Source organism: Jatropha curcas, chromosome 4, assembly GCF_041381405.1.
Source record: "Jatropha curcas cultivar XTBG-Jc1 chromosome 4, XTBG_Jcur_1.0, whole genome shotgun sequence".
Lineage (NCBI taxonomy): Eukaryota > Viridiplantae > Streptophyta > Magnoliopsida > Malpighiales > Euphorbiaceae > Jatropha > Jatropha curcas.
The window spans coordinates 20,977,512-21,002,166 of NC_143154.1; the positions used below are offsets into that span (position 1 = coordinate 20,977,512).

Sequence of the window (24,655 nt, forward strand, 5' to 3'; positions counted from 1 at the left end):
TGAAAAGATCCCTCCGTGGCTGCGTATGGCGTAGTTGTTCTGGGTCTAAGGCAATCCCTCACAAAGTGTCCAACCTCGCCACAGTTAAAACATGCTCCTATGGCCAACTTACATACTCCCCTATGATATCTACCACAATGAACACAACTACGAGTAATTAGAGGAGCTCGTGGAGGTGGCAATGGTGATCTGAACTGTCTCTGACTTTGTGGCCTCATATTGGCAAATCTAGGAGGCAATGGACCAGAGAATCTCCTCTTCTTGCTACCAGAGCTAATAGCCCCTGGAAAAGTCCTCCTGACACTCTTCTCCTTCTCTATAGCCTCTTCCTAATCAACCGTATCCTGATTCAGAGCTTGTGATACTAATATAGAAAAATTCTCATGTTCAAAACCGATCACATGACTCCTAATATTGGGTTTCAATCCCTGTTCAAATCTCTTGAACGTGTCTCTCCCTGTAACTAACATACTCCCAGCATAACAACTCAACCGAGTAAACTCCCTCTCATACTCAGCTACAGTCTTGCGATCCTGTCTAAGCTGCAAAAACTCCTCTATTCTGGCATTTAGACAGGCATATGGAACATACTTTTTCTTGAATTCTCTTAGGAAATCTACCCAAGTCAGAACTGGTGGCTACACTCTACTCCTAAGAACTGTCTTCCACTACTCATATGCATCTTCCTGGAGTAAAGAGACTGGATAATCATACTTTTGAGCATTATCACACTAGAGCTTTAAGAAAACCCTATCAATCCTCTCTAACCACTACTTAGCTACCATCGGGTCAGTGGTGCCTGAAAACTCTATGGCCCCATACTTAACTAACTTATTGTATTGTCTAACTAGCTGCTGCTGCTATAAGTTACTTGCCATCTATCTCAATAAAGCAGCCATCTGCTGGGCTATAGGGTCAGCAGCTGGGGCAACAGGGACATCAGAACCCTCAAGAGCATCACCAATCTCTCTCTACCTCGCATCAGACTGCTCCTCAAGAAGACTAAAATTATCTGCCTAGCCAACACTCTCCATACTATCTATCAAAAACAAAACACTCTTTATATCCTATCACAGAAAAACATTAATATTATTAGAATATTGTATGATGTAGATATCCAACACTTAACAGTCATTTCATAGTTGAGTAGACTACATTTCAAATTTTATTTAGTAAAAGTTTTATCCAGTATGTAATTAATCTAGCTTTGATACCAAACTAAACATGTCCAACCTTACCCTACTGTAAGACATGGCATGTCGCCCGTAATATACTTAATAAGCACTAATACTTATAAATACTTACTAGGTATACTACAAGGGACTTAAAACTTTTCATTCTTTCATTTATATCTTGTAGAAAAGTAAATTTAGTTATTAAAATAAGTGTAAAATCTCTTTTTGGTTCTTCCACCTGGTATAAAGAAATTTTGTTTTAGTAATTTATTAGATAGATGAAACATAACTTCTATTAAGCTCAATAAAATAGTTGAGTCAATATAATTTCTTAAACATCAATTACATTATCAAAAGCATAAAGTGGTTCTATAACCCATAAGCCTATGGATGATTTAATTACATACTGGAGCCCTTTCGAAACATTATATACATACTTTTATAGAATACAAACTTTCAAATTTACACACCCATAATTTACATGTATCTGCTCAAATATACATGGTTGTTCTGTTAATATTTAATACATCATACATATTCCAAAAAGAAACCAAATATACAATAGCTGCTACATCAGTAGCATACTAGCTACATCAAACAAAAATGATCCTCTCTTGTTTCCTTTTCCTTTCCTTTTCTTGCAATAGCACAAAAGCAACTATCGCTAAGAATATTACTTAGTGGTGTATTATTGTAATTCAAATACAATTTATCAAATCAATACTCTTTGCAAGAAAATAATAAATCAATTATATACTCTTTTTATAACTATTCTTTAAAATTGGTTGTTAAACTAATGTAGTGTTTAGCAGGAAAATTTAGGATATTGTGTAAAACCAACATTATATAAGCGTCTGCTTTTAAAAATAATAATGAATCATAATTCATAAACCCACCATGCTAAAGAGAATAAGGAAAACAATACCATTTAAATCATAAATTCATAATGTAGTCTTTACAGCTTTTATAGAGTCAATTCCGAGGGCCATCAGTGTCTAATGTGCACATCTAAACCTGCTATCTACAACATCAATCTGTGACACGATTTCAATAGAAGAGGGAGCAATCTACAACCTCAACATAGAAGGAGAATTTCATATCAATCATATATCATTCAGTGATGATATCCATATACAATCGATCGTAATATCAACTTCAACAAATGAAGTGATATTCGGAGTAATAACCATGTCTATATTCAGCTGTAAGACTTTTAAACCATTACATTCATGGAATACTATCAAAATCATAGTGCGCAACATTTCATTTCACAAACACTTCTAAAAACACTCAATCACGTCCACCTCTCATACTACAAGTATCAATTGGCTAACATCCTCCTCTTTCAAATTACAAGAATCATAAAATTCATTTACATGTGTCATTAGGTCGTATGATTTCAAAATAAGCTTTCTCCTCATACCAGGTATCAATTTTGTTTTGTTCACGAAAGACAAGGCAAAGAAGTCTATTTAGCGTGTTTCCTACCTATCGAGCAAAACACGCCCCTTGAAACATTTCTGTCACCTCTTCTTCTCACATAAAAAATCTGCCCACATAGACTTGGTTTCTAGTTTTAACAAAGGTCACACAATAGAAGACCTCAGGTGATTCATGGAAAAGATAAACAGTGTTCTAGTGTTCCATTCGTGAAAGATAAGGGAAGACGGTGAGTGATTATGCGCTACAAGAGGTAGGTAGAATCTACTATTTGTGAAATATTCATCTGGTTTGCCTATGTGTACATTTCTATTCTTAGCTTACTTCGACTACTTATACTTGTGTTCGCATCGCCTTAATCCTTTTGGTAAAAGCTAAGTCAAATGTCTCTGTAAAGATATAAAAAAATGCATTCATCATCTGAAGTAATTAGAAGTGTTAATAATATATATATATATATATATATATATATATATATATATATATATAAAAGATCAGTTGTCACCGTATCTGTTCATTTTAGCTTCTGAAAGCTTTGCACGGGGCCTCAATCATTTAATGGCTGCGAATACAACTTCACCTTATAAATTGGCGAGACATTGCTCTATAGTTTCTCATCTTTCTTTTGTAGATGACTTGTTAATTTTTCTTAAAGGGGATGTCAGAAGCATTTCGAATCTCAAGAAATTTTTGCTTTCTTATCAGGAAGCTTATGGGCAACTGATCAATTTCGACAAAAGCTCTTTTTATTGTTCTAAGAATGTCTCTCAGGACAAGGTTTCTCGTCTTCAGGATGCTTTGGGCATTAAAAGGAGGCATTTTCCTTTTATATATCTTAGTGCGCCAATCTATCAAGGTATTAATAGAGCTCATTATTGTAGTGGCATTTTGCAGAAAGTCAAGTCAAAGCTCACGTGTTGGATAAAAAAGATCCTTTCTCTAGGTGGCCGTTTATTGATCAAGCATGTTCTAAACTCCATTCCTCTACACATAATGGGGGCCATGGTGTTGCCCAAAAAAATATTGAGCTTATTAAAGCATAAAATGGCTACTTTTTTCTGGGGTAGCGATGTGGATCATTCGAAATATCACTGGGTCAGTTATCGTGATATGTGTTTTTCGACTAAGGAAGGAGGGTTGGGGTTAAGATCTCTTCACTCTTTACAGAAAGCCTATTCACTCAAAATCTGGTGGACTTATATGCAGAGAAATTCTTTGTGGGCTAACTATATGCTCCAAAAATATCATCGGCAGGGAGAATTGAGCTATCAACTTATCAATTCTTGCACTTGGAAATGGATTTGTCAAGTTCACTCTCTTGCTTGCCCACTTGTTGATTTTGCAGATAATAATGTGGTGTGGCGAGGAGAAAGGAATGGCAATTTTACTCTTGCTTCAGCTTACAATTGTGTTAGAGAGAGCAAAGCTTCTTGCCTTTCAAGCAACGCTATTTGGGATTCATCTTTTCCGTTTAAGCTTTCCATTTTTAAATGGAAACTCCTTAGGGGAGCTTTACCTTTGCCGAGACGTCTTCAAATATTCATGATTTATCGTCCATCCGGTTGCCCATTTTGCTTCAAGTCGGAGACAACTGCTGACCACCTTTTCTATTTCTGCCCCATCATTGCTAAGCTTTGGACTTATTTCAGCTCTTTTTTCCTAGATACTCTTGACTCACAAAATTCTCTGCGGCAAGCATTGATTTTTTGGTGGCTTTGTGACAGACCAGATTCGGCTATGGGTAAGCTTAGGCACTTGGTACCATAGGTAATTGTATGGTCTGTGTGGAAAATGTATTGTAAGTGTAATTGGGGTAATGAAGCTTGCTTTCCAGACCTCCTTTTACAAGATATCAGTAGGTTGTTATTAAACTGGAGCATTGCCAATTCTGGTAAGAGATTTGCAACAACTTGGTTGGCAAAAACTGATTGCCACTTCATTTCGGCTTCTTTTGGCAAAAAGAAATTAAAGCCAATGATTATTACTTGGATTCGGCCTATGCAAGATTGCTATAAATTGAATATTGATGCGTCTTTCAACAAATTTTCAGCAGCGGAAGGTGCTATCCTCCGAAACAGCCATGGTAATTTTGTTGCTGCCGCTTGTTTTCCGATTGTTGCCGGGACAGCTTATGAAGCAGAGTTGAGGCTTTGATTTGGGGGCACTCCTGGAGTATTGATAAAGGTTTTTATCCCATCCAAGTGGAAATGGATTGTCTGGATCTCGTTGCTCACGTTAATCGGGCACAATGGATTAGAGCAGGTCCTTCGGTTTTGCTGCGTATTGCTGATTTGTTGCATCTTCACTCTTCTTCCATTCATCACATATATCGTGAAGGAAATCAAGCCGCACATCTTTTGGCCACTCATCAAAGGCTCCACCATACTTTTCTTTCTTTTACCTCTTTTAATTCTTTGCCTCATTTGATTAAAGGTATTGTATTATTGGAGGCTATGGGGACTACATATTTGAGATATAAATAAAAAGATTTTTTTATTCCAATATATATATATATATATATATATATTATGATATAATATCTTACTCATCTATTATAATTGCAATGTTTTTTTTTTCTATCACCAGCGACTTAAACTTTTCCAACTCCCGACAAAAAGCCGAAGATATACACAAATAAACAAAGATAAAATATTACATGACTAATTCATATTCTTCATACGATCAATAATTAAGATATTTAAATGAGTTCCTTTATAGGAAGGATTATAAATCATTTTTAGATGAATTTTATATCTATATTGAGAAAATAATTAGTTTTATAGCAAGGATTGCTTTGCCAAGTAAAAGAAGCGTAAGATTAAGTACCAGAAATTCAGAAATCAAGTTTAAAGCAAGTAAAAGAAGCCTAATACTTTGAACGAGTGAAAAGCAAATTCTCATACTGATTAATGCTGGAAATAAAAACACTTTACCAAGTAAAAGAAGCGTAGGATTGGAGCAAATATCAAAAATTCAAAAATCAAGTTTAAAGCAAGTAAAAGAAACCTAAGACTTTGAATGAGTGAAAAGTAAATCCTAATACGGATCAATACTGGAAATAAGAATAGAAGTCCATGCATGAAAATGTTTTTATTATTTTAAAATATAAATATTTGCATATATTTATTTATTTATCTCATCAAAAGGAATTTGCAATCTCTATTGCAGGAACCACATATATATATAAGCGAATAGTAGGCACCAACTTCTTCGTGGAAACATTGCAAGAAACGTAGGACCATCTATATAAAGAATCAATGTCCGCTATTTTTGCTCGAACAGTGAAAATGTGATCGTGTGAAAAAGAACTACCCAATACTAACAAACACGAGTATTTTGAAAAAGTTTAACAGAAAATAATATGTGACATTTACCTCAATGTTCTCATCCTCATCCTTCTTAATTTCCTTTATTTGTTGGATTTTCTTCCTATTTAGACATATTTGTTCATCAAATGGCATTCAGCTTGTTTGTTCACTTTCAAGAGATTCAATTTGAGATGCAATAGCTGAAAACCTGAAGAAAAAGAAAATAGATGAATGAAATTGTCATTACATTAAATTACAACAAAATACAATATGAGTTTTAACCTTTCAGTCATTACTTTTTTTTCTTCCACTTATAGACTAATATATATTTTTGTAGCACTAGTTGTACATAAAGCAACCTTAACTATTAAAAATTACTAATATTCATAATTAGCATTGAAATTTTATATATGTAAATAAGCCTGAACTATAGTGTTCAATTTGAAAGATTAAAAGATTATAAAATAAATATGTTATAAAAGCCTGGAAATTTTTTAACTGTTACAGAAGTAACAATGATAATGAAAGGTCCTTGATCCTTCTTGTAAAAGCTGAGTCAAATGTCCCTGCAAATTTTCTCCATAAGGTAACTTTTGCTTTAATGAAACTACAAAGATATAATAAAATACATTTATCATTCGAAGTAATTAGAAGTGTTAATAATAGATATTATATTAGAGTAAAATATAATCGAATCCCTAAATTATGTTCAAATCAATACTTACATCCTTTTACATTTGACAAATAATTATGACTTTCTAACTTATGATTTATCTCACTATGGTATTCTTCCATCCATAGAAAGTTCTTTCTATCCAAAAAATAAATATATTCTGCCCAAAATTTTTTCTAATTAACGGTGAAGAGCTTACTTTTTGGACAGAAGGACCTAATAGTGAGATAGAACTATAAATTAGGAACATCATAGTTATTTCTCAAATATAAAGGGACTTAAGTGTTAATTTGAACATAATTTAGGGACTCGGTTATATTTTACCATTGTATTTTACCATTATATTTCTCATTTGTCATAATTGCAATGTTTTTTTTTCCATCACCATCGATTTGAACATTTTCAACTCCCGACAAAGAGCTGATGATATCAGCAAACGGACAAATATAAAGTATTACATGACTAATTCATATTTTTCATATGATCAATAATTAAGATACTTAAACGGGTTCCTTTGGATATATCTGATAGAACTCTATTGTCATTATTCTTAAATCAATGATATCCTGAGCAATAAACTGGAATCTATGTCTTGGATTGTTCATCATTCCCTCTTCAATTCGTTTTATTATAGTAATTTGGAGGAAAATAATCTTGTACTCAGGAGAGGTTGATATAAACCTGTAGTTTTAACCACTTTGATATTTCTTATTGCAAATATGCATCCTTCATCTAGCAAATGCCTAAACTTAGAGAAATTCTTAAGTAGATTCAATCTACCACATCAGCTATAGACACACCCAATTAAATAAATCCACATCAATAATTTGCTTATTTCTAGCCCCACATCAATAATTTTTAACCAAATGCAACTATGTTTTCTATCTCTGACAAAATGGGAAACGTGAAAAAATTAACCGGAAATAAGCTAAAAAAAAGCAATTGGTTGATGGAAATTTATTTCATTAGATAGGTCTATAGCTGAGTGGTAGACTAAGTCTACTTAAGAATTTCTCTTAAACTTGATTACTTTTCGGATTGTCCCATAAATCATATTCCCCTGTAATTAAATACAATAAAACAAAATTAGAAATTCAGAAAAAACAAACAAATCATTAGATTAATTTTGATAATTAAAACGAGATTATATACCTGTTCATCAATGAGAATCATGTCCAAGCTTATTAAATCGTCATTACTTTTGAGGCTCAATGACTCCCAAATCCTACCAATCCTAACTCTAATTGCCTAATCATCTCTTATGGAATTCAGCTGATTCTAAATAATAGTAAACTGATTTTTTTAATAAAGAAGTAGAAGAATGAATGAAATAGTAAACTGATTGTAAATAATAGGTTTTTTTGCATGAATTTTATTCAACATATGGATCTTTTGATAGATATGTAACTAGATATCGTTAGATAATTAGAAAAGGGATTAAAATACTAATTATCTATATACATTTATTAAATGTTTAAAAAGATAAAAATGTTTTTAGATATGGATAAAAACTTATATATATGCATATAGATAAATCAAGGAATTATCAATATATAGATAATTTTAAATTAATTATATATTAATTTTATAAAAGGAGCTTAAATTATACAATTATAATTATATATATATATATATGTGTGTGTGTGTGTGTGTGTGTGTGTGTGTGTGTGTGTGTGTGTAAATCACTAAATTCTCCAATGTATAGACAATTTATAATTAAGTTTATTAAAGGAGCTGAAATTATCCAATTATATAAGTGTAGAAATAAATCAACGAATTATCCAATATCTATGGATAATTTAAAATCAATTTTAAAAGGAGTTAAATTTATCAAGTTATATACGTATAGAGATAATATAAATCAACAAACTATCCAATATATAGATAATTTTAAATCAATTTTAAGTTAATTTTTTAAAAGGAGAAAAATATGGTCTTTTTCTTTAAGAATGTTATAATTATATAGTTATTTAATAATCTCTATAAATAAATTAATGTTCTATTAATATTATTAAATAAATAGATAAATCAATGAATCAGCTAATATATAAACAATTTAAAATCAAATTTAAAAAAAGCTGAAACTATCCAACTATATATTCTATAGAGATAAATCAATGATTTATACAATGTATAGATAATTTTAAATTAATTTTATAAAGGAGTTGAAATTGTTTTATATGTATATGAAACATCAACGAATTGTTCAATCTACATATAATTTTAAAGAATGTTATAATTATATAGTTATTTAATAATATTTATAAATCTATTATTTTTCTACTAATATTAGATAAATAGAAGGCATATATAGATTATTTTTTTATTTTATATTAAAATAAGTTTTTAACAAATAAAGTTATTGAAACAACCCGAATTTTTATTTTCAAATATTTTCCAATTAAATTTAATAAACTGACAGCCTGGAAATGTATTTAATTATTTAAATGCAAATCAATAATTCGTACAGTGACAAACCGAACCAAAAACCAATTGGAAAAATCTAGAATCGATCAAAAACCAAGATTTGGGCTGATTCGAACCTGAATCGAACCAAACCAGCCCAAACCATCTAGAAACATCTCCTCCCCTCTTATCTTCAACGCTCATATCCCTCCCTCACTCTGTCTTGCGCCTCCCGACCACCCACCCAGCACCACTGCCTTCCTCTCCTTTCTTCTTCTTCTTCTTCTTCTTCTTCTTCTTCTTCTTCTTCTTTCCTTTCTTTTCTTTCTTTCCCTTTCTTCTTCTCTGCGATTGTGTCTGTGTCGCGTCCCAACAGCTCCAGCAGAAACGCAAGCCACCAGCACGAGCTCAGCCACGTAGCGCCACCTCGCCGCTGGTCCACGCTGCAGTAGCTCCGCCATCGCTGTCTCTCTCTCCGTTCGATTCCAGCGAGGTCGACAGTCCACTACCTCCATCGCGCCGGCGAGCCTGTCACGTCTCCCTTGAAGTTGCGTCGCCAGCTGCTCCGCCACAACAGATTATGCATCCGCCGACGTCACAGCAGCTCTGCTGCTGCTGCAGTGCATCTCCGGCCACCGCTTGACAGTCGCAGCGTGTATACTTCGATCCAACACGCGTAAGAATCCCCGATCTAGCGCAAATTCGACAAAAATTATATTTTGGGGTAAAAATTAATTTTAATAATTTTAGTTACTTGAATTAATTTTATTATTGTAGTTAATTAATTTAGTTCATTTAATTTTTAGTTATTTTGCGTAGTTAATTAATTTTATGTAGTGAAATTAATTTAAGTAGTATTAATTTATTGATTAATAAAAATATTTAGTTAGCAATTTTCGTTATTTAGTTAGTTAAAATTAAATTCAGTATGAAATAATTTATTGAGGAATTTTGATAATAATATTATGAATGGAATGAAATGAGGAATTGAGAATTTAAGGTAATGTTGATATTGATATTCAGATGGAGGATGAGAAAATTGAATTGATTGATTGCCCGATGGATGGGCTGTGTGATTTGGAGTTATTAGATAAAATTGTTGATATTTTAAACAGGTGGAAAGTCCAATTTTTAGGGGAGATGCTGTCGAAATTTCGGTAGAAAATAAAATGAATTTTGGTAGCAAATAAAATTTATTATAGAAATTTAATTAATTATAGAGAGTAAATTATTGATAGAAATTAAATAGGTTAAGAATAGTAGTGTGATGAATAAATATTTTATCTGATATTATTCTTTTTTTCCGATGTCATTTTTACTTTGCTTAGATCGCTCGGGTCCATCTAGTGCTCCTCCCGGATAGAATCAACGCTAGAGCTTCGTTCTCCACCACAGTGAGTAATAATAAATAATGCATATCAACACTGCATTTGCATAACATTACATTTTTATATATTTACATATTGTATTTTCTCATATATATTATGTTATGATCACTATAATTATACTTGTGCATAATTGTGCATTTGGATGAAATTGGTGTATTATGATAAATGAATTGTTTGATTATTTGTGCTGTGTATATACTGTGCTCTGTTTGTGTGGAGTTGGGATGAAGTGGGTCACCATGGGTTTGTGAGGACGGTCGATAAATAAGGATCCTGATGAACTGATGAAAGTGGACCGTCGGCCGGGTAAATGGGAGATCGGCGCCCCCGTGTGCACCTGATGAACTGATGAAATGATGTTGATGATATGGAAAAGAAAAGAGAGAATGTAAAAATAAAATATTGAGAGGACTGGTCAAGTGAGGATTAGACCGGTCGGCCAGATATGGGGGATTGGCTCCCCGGGTGCACATGTTTGAGAGGATGGGCTGTTTGAGAGGACGGCTCGTCGGGGATTTAGGTGACGCCACTGACTAATTTCCACGTGATGTGATTATTTGAAGGTGATATTGTTGTGGGTGCTGATATGATGACATATGAGTGACTGTTGTGTGTTCATTCAGTATACTAGGGTGCATTTTGCTTGCCTGTATGTGGTGTGTATTATTTATTATTATTCACTGAGTTGCAAAACTCACCCCCTTCTCTCCAAACCTCTCAGGTACTAGGAAGCAGCTGATTCGATTGAAGCTCTGCAATCTTCTCCGCAGAGTTATAAATGTAAACTTTATATTTTTGTTATTTAATTTTGGTTGTATAAGTTACTCTTTTATCAGATTATTATTGAACTCTGCAGTTATAGGGTTGTGTATTTATATTGGGCTTTATTGTTAGCACTACGCTATAAATTAAATATTGTGTAATTAACTGTAGGTAAACTAGTAAGCCCTTATTGTGATTATGAGTTATTATGAATAGGCCCTGGTTAAATTTTATGTATTATTTGATATTGGGCCAGATGTTTGAAAATTTTATAAAACTTATATCTCAAGTCATATGGGCTTACTGTTTTGTTGAAATTAGGAGAATCATGTAGACAGATTGAATAATTTAGGCTTACTACGGGCCTCGGGGGCCTTAAACTTACCTAGGCCCTAGTGCCGGTCCGGCCCACGGAAACGGGTCGTGACAAAGGTGGTATCAGAGCAAAAGTTCATAAGTCTAGATATAACTGCGGAGTAATTCCTGTCATGTCTTGACATAGTCTTCCTTGCTTTCCTCTTCAGCGTTGTTCCCAACTAGATTAGGGTCAAGTTGTTTAATAAGTAAAATTTGTATCCTTGTTCTTTAGAGATGTGATTTAGTTACTGATGCTAAGGGGATGGTTTAAACAAAAACCCTTTTATGGAATAAATAATATTCATATATAATTTAAGTATGTAAGAAGATAAGTTATATAGGATTAATAAGTTGAAGTTAGTTGATGAAAGTGTGCTATTTTTATTTAATACGTGTTGAATATGGAATACATATATAAGAATGCATGAATGTGTTTAGATGTGTGCCTGCGGAATTGAGAATGAGTTGCTAATTATTTAATAAGAGAACTAAATGATTCGTATTCGAGGACATTAGAATCTATTTATTTAGAGTATTGAATGAGTATATGAATTTGATGAAATTTACATGATGTTGGTTAGTGGAATTTCTTATATTTATTGAGATAAATATTTTCTGGATGGAATGGATATACATGATTTTTATAAGGTCTGAATGTTGAAGGATTTGGTGCGATTTGGTATAATAATTGGTGATGAGTATTTTTCATAAAGAATAATGTTGGTGGAATTATTGTATGAAGTGAGTTTTATTTATGAGTAATCACTGCTTGGTAGAGTAGAGTGTATTGTTGTAGTCATCAACTATTCTTTTTTAGGTGTGTGAATATAAGGAATAATATAAATTATTGTGGTTATAAGAAAAGTAAATTGTGATTCTTAGTGAAAGATAAATTACTCTAATCTTTATGTATTTAGTGGTGGATATTGTGTGGATCGTGACATCTTATGGTTTAATATGGTATAAGTAAGAATTAAATCTAATGGTATTTAGTCTTTTGATGTTTAAAATAATTGTTGCATACTCGATGATATGTGAATTACAAACAATGATTTTTGTTTAATGGGAGATACTATGATCTAAGGAGTTAACGACTCTATGAGGGAATTAAAGTAATTATGTTATGTAAATAGTGGGCTATGATGATTAAGTATTGATGAATGACATTGGACATGGAAAGATAATTGTCCAATTATTGAATTGATGTTATACTAATGAATTAGATAAGTAAGGATGGATCTAGTCCTATTATTGTATGGATATTAAGAAAAGAATCAATTACAGAAACGTGAAGAGTATGAATTAGTGTGATTTAAATGAGGATAATTAGTATTTAGAGGTTTGACAAATTAAGAATAATTGTTATAAGATTTGATAGCATCTAGTTGGAATAATAGTTGATAAAGGATCACGGGACTTAGCTTGAGATGACAACGAATGTAAATAAATTTAAATTTCTTGACGTAAAGCAATTAAAATAAGGAATTTCTATTAATTAGTGCAACTTTTGCAAGTTACTTGTTTTATTAGATAAAGAAGGGAAGTTATATTTATGTCCTTAGTAGAACATGAAGGTAATTAGAGTATTTTCATTCATTAGTAAGCAAGCTGAGTTTTAATTTACTATTTGCATGGAACAGTGAAACTTGGTATAAGAAGGAAAAGGTGAATTTGGGATAGTTTTAACAAATTAATGAAGAGAATACATGTTAGTGTTTGAAGACTAAGGATATAAACTAGAGGATTATTGGATGTGATAACAGGATGGTTTAAGACTACATCTTGATTATATTGGAGTGCCAACTCATGTGTGTCGATTAGATCACTAATCAATTCAAATTGCTCATGGGACTATTGAGGTACCAATTAGAGTGAAAATTATTGATACATAATGTAGAATCAATGTAAACCTACTCTGAATTCCTTAGCAATTGGTAGCAATTATGATTGAATGAATAGAATTGTGTTATAAATGGTAGTTGCGACATATCTAATGGTTTAAGGGAATATTTAATTAGTTAGGTGCATTTGAGGACTGGTACATTAAAACTCAGATGTTGAGGAATTCAATGAGCTATTAACCTTGTTTGGAGTAAAGAATATAGAGAGAACATAATTGAGGATGAGGATATTCCTAGATCGTATTAGGTATAAATTTTACAGGTGATAGACACTACGATAGACTTGGAGAAAAGGAATAACCCAATGATATTATTATCTGAATATTCATAGGCATTCATGGGATTAAGAATAAACATAAGACAAAGGACATAGTCTAATCAGGAGCTGAATTATGGGTTTAACATTCTTAATCTCTTAATTAGCTAGAGCAAAAGGCATTACTTGTTTAAGATTCTTGATTTCTAGATATGTAAACTTAGATCTAAAGGATTGATTAAAGACGGAAGAAATATGTAAATTGGCTTGGAGAATTTTATATCACGATTAAGCTTGTAAAAAAAAAAAATGTAGGCTGGATTTCTTTATGGAATTGAGTATAATAGAATGGTGTTTGCAAATTTTCAAAAATAAATTAAGAATTATCCGGCATGACAACAGCTAACTTGGCTAGTTGCATAAATTCTTGTCATAATTAGTTAAGAAATGGTATGGTATGACAATTTGGGAAGAGGGATAGAGAAGTTAATAACTAAAATAGGGACTTGATGGTCAATTTAAATTCTCTCTACATAATTGATGCACTACTTGTTTTATGGGATTCTCATTAGTAGGATTTGAAATGAGATTGTATATCTATCTTTCGTTGGAAAATTGTTAAGTTGATAAATAGGTGATGTGCTTGGGATAGAAGCCAAAATCTCCTATCAGTTGATAGCAATTAGCTAGAGAAATGTCATGATTTTGTTTGAAATAAGCTTGTAGTAATGCCATGAATTTGTTCTCTTTAATTGGAAAGGATTGAATGGTAATGGTAGAATTGATAATAATAATAAGGATTCTTGTATCAGTAAGATTAAATACTTGATTTGTGTATGAGCTTCTTATGGAATGATGATCATTGCCTATAATAGCTAATGAGAGAAAAATGAGGCGATACATCAATGCAGGACACATGATATATAGCTAATGAGATTAATATCCCTTACTTAAGCAGAGGTTATGAAGAGCTTAAATTCTTACGTGTAAAGGTGAATATTAGTGTTGAATCTGTGCCTTGGGTTATGAATGGTTTACTTGATTTGACTTGTGGATATAGTACAACTCAAGTTTAAATTAACTATGGTGATAAGGTAGATATCTAGCTGTTCATAAGAAGAAGTATTCTCCTGAATGTGAATGTAATAACTTTTAGTAGTTGCAGCATTATGTGAGAAGTACAACCACCGTTATCGTAAACAACTATTGCATCCTAGTTTCTTGCTACTTTTAAAATTCGAGGACGAATTTTTATAAGGGGGGAAGATTGAAACAACCCGAATTTTTATTTTCAAATATTTTCCAATTAAATTTAATAAACTGACAGCCTGGAAATGTATTTAATTATTTAAATGCAAATCAATAATTCGTACAGTGACAAACCGAACCAAAAACCAATTGGAAAAAATCTAGAATCGATCAAAAACCAAGATTTGGGCTGATTCGAACCTGAATCGAACCAAACCAGCCCAAACCATCTAGAAACATCTCCTCCCCTCTTATCTTCAACGCTCATATCCCTCCCTCACTCTGTCTTGCGCCTCCCGACCACCCACCCAGCACCACTGCCTTCCTCTCCTTTCTTCTTCTTCTTCTTCTTCTTCTTCTTCTTCTTCTTCTTCTTCTTTCCTTTCTTTTCTTTCTTTCCCTTTCTTCTTCTCTGCGATTGTGTCTGTGTCGCATCCCAACAGCTCCAGCAGAAACGCAAGCCACCAGCATGAGCTCAGCCACGTAGCGCCACCTCGCCGCTGGTCCACGCTGCAGTAGCTCCGCCATCGCTGTCTCTCTCTCCGTTCGATTCCAGCGAGGTCGACAGTCCACTACCTCCATCGCGCCGGCGAGCCTGTCACGTCTCCCTTGAAGTTGCGTCGCCAGCTGCTCCGCCACAACAGATTACGCATCCGCCGACGTCACAGCAGCTCTGCTGCTACTGCAGTGCATCTCCGGCCACCGCTTGACAGTCGCAGCGTGTATACTTCGATCCAACACGCGTAAGAATCCCCGATCTAGCGCAAATTCGACAAAAATTATATTTTGGGGTAAAAATTAATTTTAATAATTTTAGTTACTTGAATTAATTTTATTATTGTAGTTAATTAATTTAGTTCATTTAATTTTTAGTTATTTTGCGTAGTTAATTAATTTTATGTAGTGAAATTAATTTAAGTAGTATTAATTTATTGATTAATAAAAATATTTAGTTAGCAATTTTCGTTATTTAGTTAGTTAAAATTAAATTCAGTATGAAATAATTTATTGAGGAATTTTGATAATAATATTATGAATGGAATGAAATGAGGAATTGAGAATTTAAGGTAATGTTGATATTGATATTCAGATGGAGGATGAGAAAATTGAATTGATTGATTGCCCGATGGATGGGCTGTGTGATTTGGAGTTATTAGATAAAATTGTTGATATTTTAAACAGGTGGAAAGTCCAATTTTTAGGGGAGATGCTGTCGAAATTTCGGTAGAAAATAAAATGAATTTTGGTAGCAAATAAAATTTATTATAGAAATTTAATTAATTATAGAGAGTAAATTATTGATAGAAATTAAATAGGTTAAGAATAGTAGTGTGATGAATAAATATTTTATCTGATATTATTCTTTTTTTCCGATGTCATTTTTACTTTGCTTAGATCGCTCGGGTCCATCTAGTGCTCCTCCCGGATAGAATCAACGCTAGAGCTTCGTTCTCCACCACAGTGAGTAATAATAAATAATGCATATCAACACTGCATTTGCATAACATTACATTTTTATATATTTACATATTGTATTTTCTCATATATATTATGTTATGATCACTATAATTATACTTGTGCATAATTGTGCATTTGGATGAAATTGGTGTATTATGATAAATGAATTGTTTGATTATTTGTGCTGTGTATATACTGTGCTCTGTTTGTGTGGAGTTGGGATGAAGTGGGTCACCATGGGTTTGTGAGGACGGTCGATAAATAAGGATCCTGATGAACTGATGAAAGTGGACCGTCGGCCGGGTAAATGGGAGATCGGCGCCCCCGTGTGCACCTGATGAACTGATGAAATGATGTTGATGATATGGAAAAGAAAAGAGAGAATGTAAAAATAAAATATTGAGAGGACTGGTCAAGTGAGGATTAGACCGGTCGGCCAGATATGGGGGATTGGCTCCCCGGGTGCACATGTTTGAGAGGATGGGCTGTTTGAGAGGACGGCTCGTCGGGGATTTAGGTGACGCCACTGACTAATTTCCACGTGATGTGATTATTTGAAGGTGATATTGTTGTGGGTGCTGATATGATGACATATGAGTGACTGTTGTGTGTTCATTCAGTATACTAGGGTGCATTTTGCTTGCCTGTATGTGGTGTGTATTATTTATTATTATTCACTGAGTTGCAAAACTCACCCCCTTCTCTCCAAACCTCTCAGGTACTAGGAAGCAGCTGATTCGATTGAAGCTCTGCAATCTTCTCCGCAGAGTTATAAATGTAAACTTTATATTTTTGTTATTTAATTTTGGTTGTATAAGTTACTCTTTTATCAGATTATTATTGAACTCCGCAGTTATAGGGTTGTGTATTTATATTGGGCTTTATTGTTAGCACTACGCTATAAATTAAATATTGTGTAATTAACTGTAGGTAAACTAGTAAGCCCTTATTGTGATTATGAGTTATTGTGAATAGGCCCTGGTTAAATTTTATGTATTATTTGATATTGGGCCAGATGTTTGAAAATTTTATAAAACTTATATCTCAAGTCATATGGGCTTACTGTTTTGTTGAAATTAGGAGAATCATGTAGACAGATTGAATAATTTAGGCTTACTACGGGCCTCGGGGGCCTTAAGCTTACCTAGGCCCTAGTGCCGGTCCGGCCCACGGAAACGGGTCGTGACAAAGGTGGTATCAGAGCAAAAGTTCATAAGTCTAGATATAACTGCGGAGTAATTCCTGTCATGTCTTGACATAGTCTTCCTTGCTTTCCTCTTCAGCGTTGTTCCCAACTAGATTAGGGTCAAGTTGTTTAATAAGTAAAATTTGTATCCTTGTTCTTTAGAGATGTGATTTAGTTACTGATGCTAAGGGGATGGTTTAAACAAAAACCCTTTTATGGAATAAATAATATTCATATATAATTTAAGTATGTAAGAAGATAAGTTATATAGGATTAATAAGTTGAAGTTAGTTGATGAAAGTGTGCTATTTTTATTTAATACGTGTTGAATATGGAATACATATATAAGAATGCATGAATGTGTTTAGATGTGTGCCTGCGGAATTGAGAATGAGTTGCTAATTATTTAATAAGAGAACTAAATGATTCGTATTCGAGGACATTAGAATCTATTTATTTAGAGTATTGAATGAGTATATGAATTTGATGAAATTTACATGATGTTGGTTAGTGGAATTTCTTATATTTATTGAGATAAATATTTTCTGGATGGAATGGATATACATGATTTTTATAAGGTCTGAATGTTGAAGGATTTGGTGCGATTTGGTATAATAATTGGTGATGAGTATTTTTCATAAAGAATAATGTTGGTGGAATTATTGTATGAAGTGAGTTTTATTTATGAGTAATCACTGCTTGGTAGAGTAGAGTGTATTGTTGTAGTCATCAACTATTCTTTTTTAGGTGTGTGAATATAAGGAATAATATAAATTATTGTGGTTATAAGAAAAGTAAATTGTGATTCTTAGTGAAAGATAAATTACTCTAATCTTTATGTATTTAGTGGTGGATATTGTGTGGATCGTGACATCTTATGGTTTAATATGGTATAAGTAAGAATTAAATCTAATGGTATTTAGTCTTTTGATGTTTAAAATAATTGTTGCATACTCGATGATATGTGAATTACAAACAATGATTTTTGTTTAATGGGAGATACTATGATCTAAGGAGTTAACGACTCTATGAGGGAATTAAAGTAATTATGTTATGTAAATAGTGGGCTATGATGATTAAGTATTGATGAATGACATTGGACATGGAAAGATAATTGTCCAATTATTGAATTGATGTTATACTAATGAATTAGATAAGTAAGGATGGATCTAGTCCTATTATTGTATGGATATTAAGAAAAGAATCAATTACAGAAACGTGAAGAGTATGAATTAGTGTGATTTAAATGAGGATAATTAGTATTTAGAGGTTTGACAAATTAAGAATAATTGTTATAAGATTTGATAGCATCTAGTTGGAATAATAGTTGATAAAGGATCACGGGACTTAGCTTGAGATGACAACGAATGTAAATAAATTTAAATTTCTTGACGTAAAGCAATTAAAATAAGGAATTTCTATTAATTAGTGCAACTTTTGCAAGTTACTTGTTTTATTAGATAAAGAAGGGAAGTTATATTTATGTCCTTAGTAGAACATGAAGGTAATTAGAGTATTTTCATTCATTAGTAAGCAAGCTGAGTTTTAATTTACTATTTGCATGGAACAGTGAAACTTGGTATAAGAAGGAAAAGGTGAATTTGGGATAGTTTTAACAAATTAATGAAGAGAATACATGTTAGTGTTTGAAGACTAAGGATATAAACTAGAGGATTATTGGATGTGATAACAGGATGGTTTAAGACTACATCTTGATTATATTGGAGTGCCAACTCATGTGTGTCGATTAGATCACTAATCAATTCAAATTGCTCATGGGACTATTGAGGTACCAATTAGAGTGAAAATTATTGATACATAATGTAGAATCAATGTAAACCTACTCTGAATTCCTTAGCAATTGGTAGCAATTATGATTGAATGAATAGAATTGTGTTATAAATGGTAGTTGCGACATATCTAATGGTTTAAGGGAATATTTAATTAGTTAGGTGCATTTGAGGACTGGTACATTAAAACTCAGATGTTGAGGAATTCAATGAGCTATTAACCTTGTTTGGAGTAAAGAATATAGAGAGAACATAATTGAGGATGAGGATATTCCTAGATCGTATTAGGTATAAATTTTACAGGTGATAGACACTACGATAGACTTGGAGAAAAGGAATAACCCAATGATATTATTATCTGAATATTCATAGGCATTCATGGGATTAAGAATAAACATAAGACAAAGGACATAGTCTAATCAGGAGCTGAATTATGGGTTTAACATTCTTAATCTCTTAATTAGCTAGAGCAAAAGGCATTACTTGTTTAAGATTCTTGATTTCTAGATATGTAAACTTAGATCTAAAGGATTGATTAAAGACGGAAGAAATATGTAAATTGGCTTGGAGAATTTTATATCACGATTAAGCTTGTAAAAAAAAAAAATGTAGGCTGGATTTCTTTATGGAATTGAGTATAATAGAATGGTGTTTGCAAATTTTCAAAAATAAATTAAGAATTATCCGGCATGACAACAGCTAACTTGGCTAGTTGCATAAATTCTTGTCATAATTAGTTAAGAAATGGTATGGTATGACAATTTGGGAAGAGGGATAGAGAAGTTAATAACTAAAATAGGGACTTGATGGTCAATTTAAATTCTCTCTACATAATTGATGCACTACTTGTTTTATGGGATTCTCATTAGTAGGATTTGAAATGAGATTGTATATCTATCTTTCGTTGGAAAATTGTTAAGTTGATAAATAGGTGATGTGCTTGGGATAGAAGCCAAAATCTCCTATCAGTTGATAGCAATTAGCTAGAGAAATGTCATGATTTTGTTTGAAATAAGCTTGTAGTAATGCCATGAATTTGTTCTCTTTAATTGGAAAGGATTGAATGGTAATGGTAGAATTGATAATAATAATAAGGATTCTTGTATCAGTAAGATTAAATACTTGATTTGTGTATGAGCTTCTTATGGAATGATGATCATTGCCTATAATAGCTAATGAGAGAAAAATGAGGCGATACATCAATGCAGGACACATGATATATAGCTAATGAGATTAATATCCCTTACTTAAGCAGAGGTTATGAAGAGCTTAAATTCTTACGTGTAAAGGTGAATATTAGTGTTGAATCTGTGCCTTGGGTTATGAATGGTTTACTTGATTTGACTTGTGGATATAGTACAACTCAAGTTTAAATTAACTATGGTGATAAGGTAGATATCTAGCTGTTCATAAGAAGAAGTATTCTCCTGAATGTGAATGTAATAACTTTTAGTAGTTGCAGCATTATGTGAGAAGTACAACCACCGTTATCGTAAACAACTATTGCATCCTAGTTTCTTGCTACTTTTAAAATTCGAGGACGAATTTTTATAAGGGGGGAAGATTGAAACAACCCGAATTTTTATTTTCAAATATTTTCCAATTAAATTTAATAAACTGACAGCCTGGAAATGTATTTAATTATTTAAATGCAAATCAATAATTCGTACAGTGACAAACCGAACCAAAAACCAATTGGAAAAAATCTAGAATCGATCAAAAACCAAGATTTGGGCTGATTCGAACCTGAATCGAACCAAACCAGCCCAAACCATCTAGAAACATCTCCTCCCCTCTTATCTTCAACGCTCATATCCCTCCCTCACTCTGTCTTGCGCCTCCCGACCACCCACCCAGCACCACTGCCTTCCTCTCCTTTCTTCTTCTTCTTCTTCTTCTTCTTCTTCTTCTTCTTCTTTCCTTTCTTTTCTTTCTTTCCCTTTCTTCTTCTCTGCGATTGTGTCTGTGTCGCATCCCAACAGCTCCAGCAGAAACGCAAGCCACCAGCATGAGCTCAGCCACGTAGCGCCACCTCGCCGCTGGTCCACGCTGCAGTAGCTCCGCCATCGCTGTCTCTCTCTCCGTTCGATTCCAGCGAGGTCGACAGTCCACTACCTCCATCGCGCCGGCGAGCCTGTCACGTCTCCCTTGAAGTTGCGTCGCCAGCTGCTCCGCCACAACAGATTACGCATCCGCCGACGTCACAGCAGCTCTGCTGCTGCTGCAGTGCATCTCCGGCCACCGCTTGACAGTCGCAGCGTGTATACTTCGATCCAACACGCGTAAGAATCCCCGATCTAGCGCAAATTCGACAAAAATTATATTTTGGGGTAAAAATTAATTTTAATAATTTTAGTTACTTGAATTAATTTTATTATTGTAGTTAATTAATTTAGTTCATTTAATTTTTAGTTATTTTGCGTAGTTAATTAATTTTATGTAGTGAAATTAATTTAAGTAGTATTAATTTATTGATTAATAAAAATATTTAGTTAGCAATTTTCGTTATTTAGTTAGTTAAAATTAAATTCAGTATGAAATAATTTATTGAGGAATTTTGATAATAATATTATGAATGGAATGAAATGAGGAATTGAGAATTTAAGGTAATGTTGATATTGATATTCAGATGGAGGATGAGAAAATTGAATTGATTGATTGCCCGATGGATGGGCTGTGTGATTTGGAGTTATTAGATAAAATTGTTGATATTTTAAACAGGTGGAAAGTCCAATTTTTAGGGGAGATGCTGTCGAAATTTCGGTAGAAAATAAAATGAATTTTGGTAGCAAATAAAATTTATTATAGAAATTTAATTAATTATAGAGAGTAAATTATTGATAGAAATTAAATAGGTTAAGAATAGTAGTGTGATGAATAAATATTTTATCTGATATTATTCTTTTTTTCCGATGTCATTTTTACTTTGCTTAGATCGCTCGGGTCCATCTAGTGCTCCTCCCGGATAGAATCAACGCTAGAGCTTCGTTCTCCACCACAGTGAGTAATAATAAATAATGCATATCAACACTGCATTTGCATAACATTACATTTTTATATATTTACATATTGTATTTTCTCATATATATTATGTTATGATCACTATAATTATACTTGTGCATAATTGTGCATTTGGATGAAATTGGTGTATTATGATAAATGAATTGTTTGATTATTTGTGCTGTGTATATACTGTGCTCTGTTTGTGTGGAGTTGGGATGAAGTGGGTCACCATGGGTTTGTGAGGACGGTCGATAAATAAGGATCCTGATGAACTGATGAAAGTGGACCGTCGGCCGGGTAAATGGGAGATCGGCGCCCCCGTGTGCACCTGATGAACTGATGAAATGATGTTGATGATATGGAAAAGAAAAGAGAGAATGTAAAAATAAAATATTGAGAGGACTGGTCAAGTGAGGATTAGACCGGTCGGCCAGATATGGGGGATTGGCTCCCCGGGTGCACATGTTTGAGAGGATGGGCTGTTTGAGAGGACGGCTCGTCGGGGATTTAGGTGACGCCACTGACTAATTTCCACGTGATGTGATTATTTGAAGGTGATATTGTTGTGGGTGCTGATATGATGACATATGAGTGATTGTTGTGTGTTCATTCAGTATACTAGGGTGCATTTTGCTTGCCTGTATGTGGTGTGTATTATTTATTATTATTCACTGAGTTGCAAAACTCACCCCCTTCTCTCCAAACCTCTCAGGTACTAGGAAGCAGCTGATTCGATTGAAGCTCTGCAATCTTCTCCGCAGAGTTATAAATGTAAACTTTATATTTTTGTTATTTAATTTTGGTTGTATAAGTTACTCTTTTATCAGATTATTATTGAACTCCGCAGTTATAGGGTTGTGTATTTATATTGGGCTTTATTGTTAGCACTACGCTATAAATTAAATATTGTGTAATTAACTGTAGGTAAACTAGTAAGCCCTTATTGTGATTATGAGTTATTGTGAATAGGCCCTGGTTAAATTTTATGTATTATTTGATATTGGGCCAGATGTTTGAAAATTTTATAAAACTTATATCTCAAGTCATATGGGCTTACTGTTTTGTTGAAATTAGGAGAATCATGTAGACAGATTGAATAATTTAGGCTTACTACGGGCCTCGGGGGCCTTAAGCTTACCTAGGCCCTAGTGCCGGTCCGGCCCACGGAAACGGGTCGTGACAGTTATCCAATTAAATTATAAAATAAATGAGGGAAAAATTTTAAGAGGGATGTAGTTTTGGAAAAAAAAAAAGAAGTCATAAATTATATTGCTATATTTAATTATCGAATATAATTTTTGAAAGAAGATAGCATATAACATAATGTGATTGATTATAAACTTATTTTTATAAAGTAAATATAAATTAATCTGTGGTAAAAAATTATCTAATTGTAGAAATGAATAAGGAGAGAACACCAAGAGAAGGTAATTTTTCATTGGTTTGAATTTATTAATCTGTGGTAAATAAATTATCTAAATTTATTTTTATGAAGTAAAAAATTTGAATTTATTGGTTTGTGATTGTGCCACTTCAGATAGAACTGAATGATTCTTGCATCCAGGCCACAATTTACTGTTAGCTGCATTTAGCATGTCAAATAATTGTTGTACTACATAATTTGGCTATTCCTCCATATTGTCCCAATTGAATTCTGCTCTAGCCGCATCGATTACCATACTCAAATAACAAAGATTGACTTTCCGATGTTAAAGAAACAGAGTGGCCTGACCCATTGGAAACTCAAGGTTCACCATGATATATCCATTCATAATAATTTTCCAAACCATTTTTGCATAAATGAAATTTAATTGTATCGATATCTAAGAAGGCTCTATTTTGACACTTCTTGATAGGTGTTGTTTATATAGTATTTTCAATATAATTTTTATTAGGATTTTTATATTTTTAATTACTTTAATTAGTTTTCATTTAGTTTTATTTATGTTTTTCAACGAAGGTTCCTTGAATCATATTTCACTTTATCTTGAGGAATTTGGTAAAATTTTTATAGGAAACCAGCCAAAAATGCAAGAGAAGATCATTTGCCAAAGACTTCCAGCGAATAGCACCCCATCCAGCACCCCCAGGGCGTGTTCTCCAACACCCCGATGCTACTCTGCAGAGTTCAACTTGGGCCGAAACTTCATATTAAGCCCGTGCTGCCCACATGGAGATATTGTGGGACGTAGCTTATTAAAACTGAAGTCCTATTTAGACGCTGGGAGAGTCCTAATTGAGAAGAATACAAAGCCTAAATAATTTCTTATCTCTAAAAGATTTCTTGCTCAATAGAGATTCACT

The 24,655-nt window shown here is 33.0% G+C and overlaps 3 long non-coding RNA genes across 3 annotated transcripts; all 3 read left to right on the forward strand.

The window, feature by feature from the left end:
• Positions 1-9,074: 9,074 nt before the first annotated feature.
• LOC149496957 (uncharacterized) lies at positions 9,075-11,241 on the forward strand. The gene is made up of 3 exons (XR_016320403.1): positions 9,075-9,726; positions 10,331-10,396; positions 11,112-11,241. It is a non-coding gene; the product is annotated as an uncharacterized LOC149496957 (long non-coding RNA).
• A 4,177-nt stretch (positions 11,242-15,418) lies between these two features.
• On the forward strand, positions 15,419-17,433 carry LOC149496958 (uncharacterized). Its single transcript, XR_016320404.1, has 3 exons — positions 15,419-15,705; positions 16,310-16,375; positions 17,091-17,433. It is a non-coding gene; the product is annotated as an uncharacterized LOC149496958 (long non-coding RNA).
• A 3,958-nt stretch (positions 17,434-21,391) lies between these two features.
• Positions 21,392-23,406, forward strand: LOC149496959 (uncharacterized). The gene is made up of 3 exons (XR_016320377.1): positions 21,392-21,678; positions 22,283-22,348; positions 23,064-23,406. It is a non-coding gene; the product is annotated as an uncharacterized LOC149496959 (long non-coding RNA).
• The last annotated feature ends 1,249 nt before the right edge of the window (positions 23,407-24,655 follow it).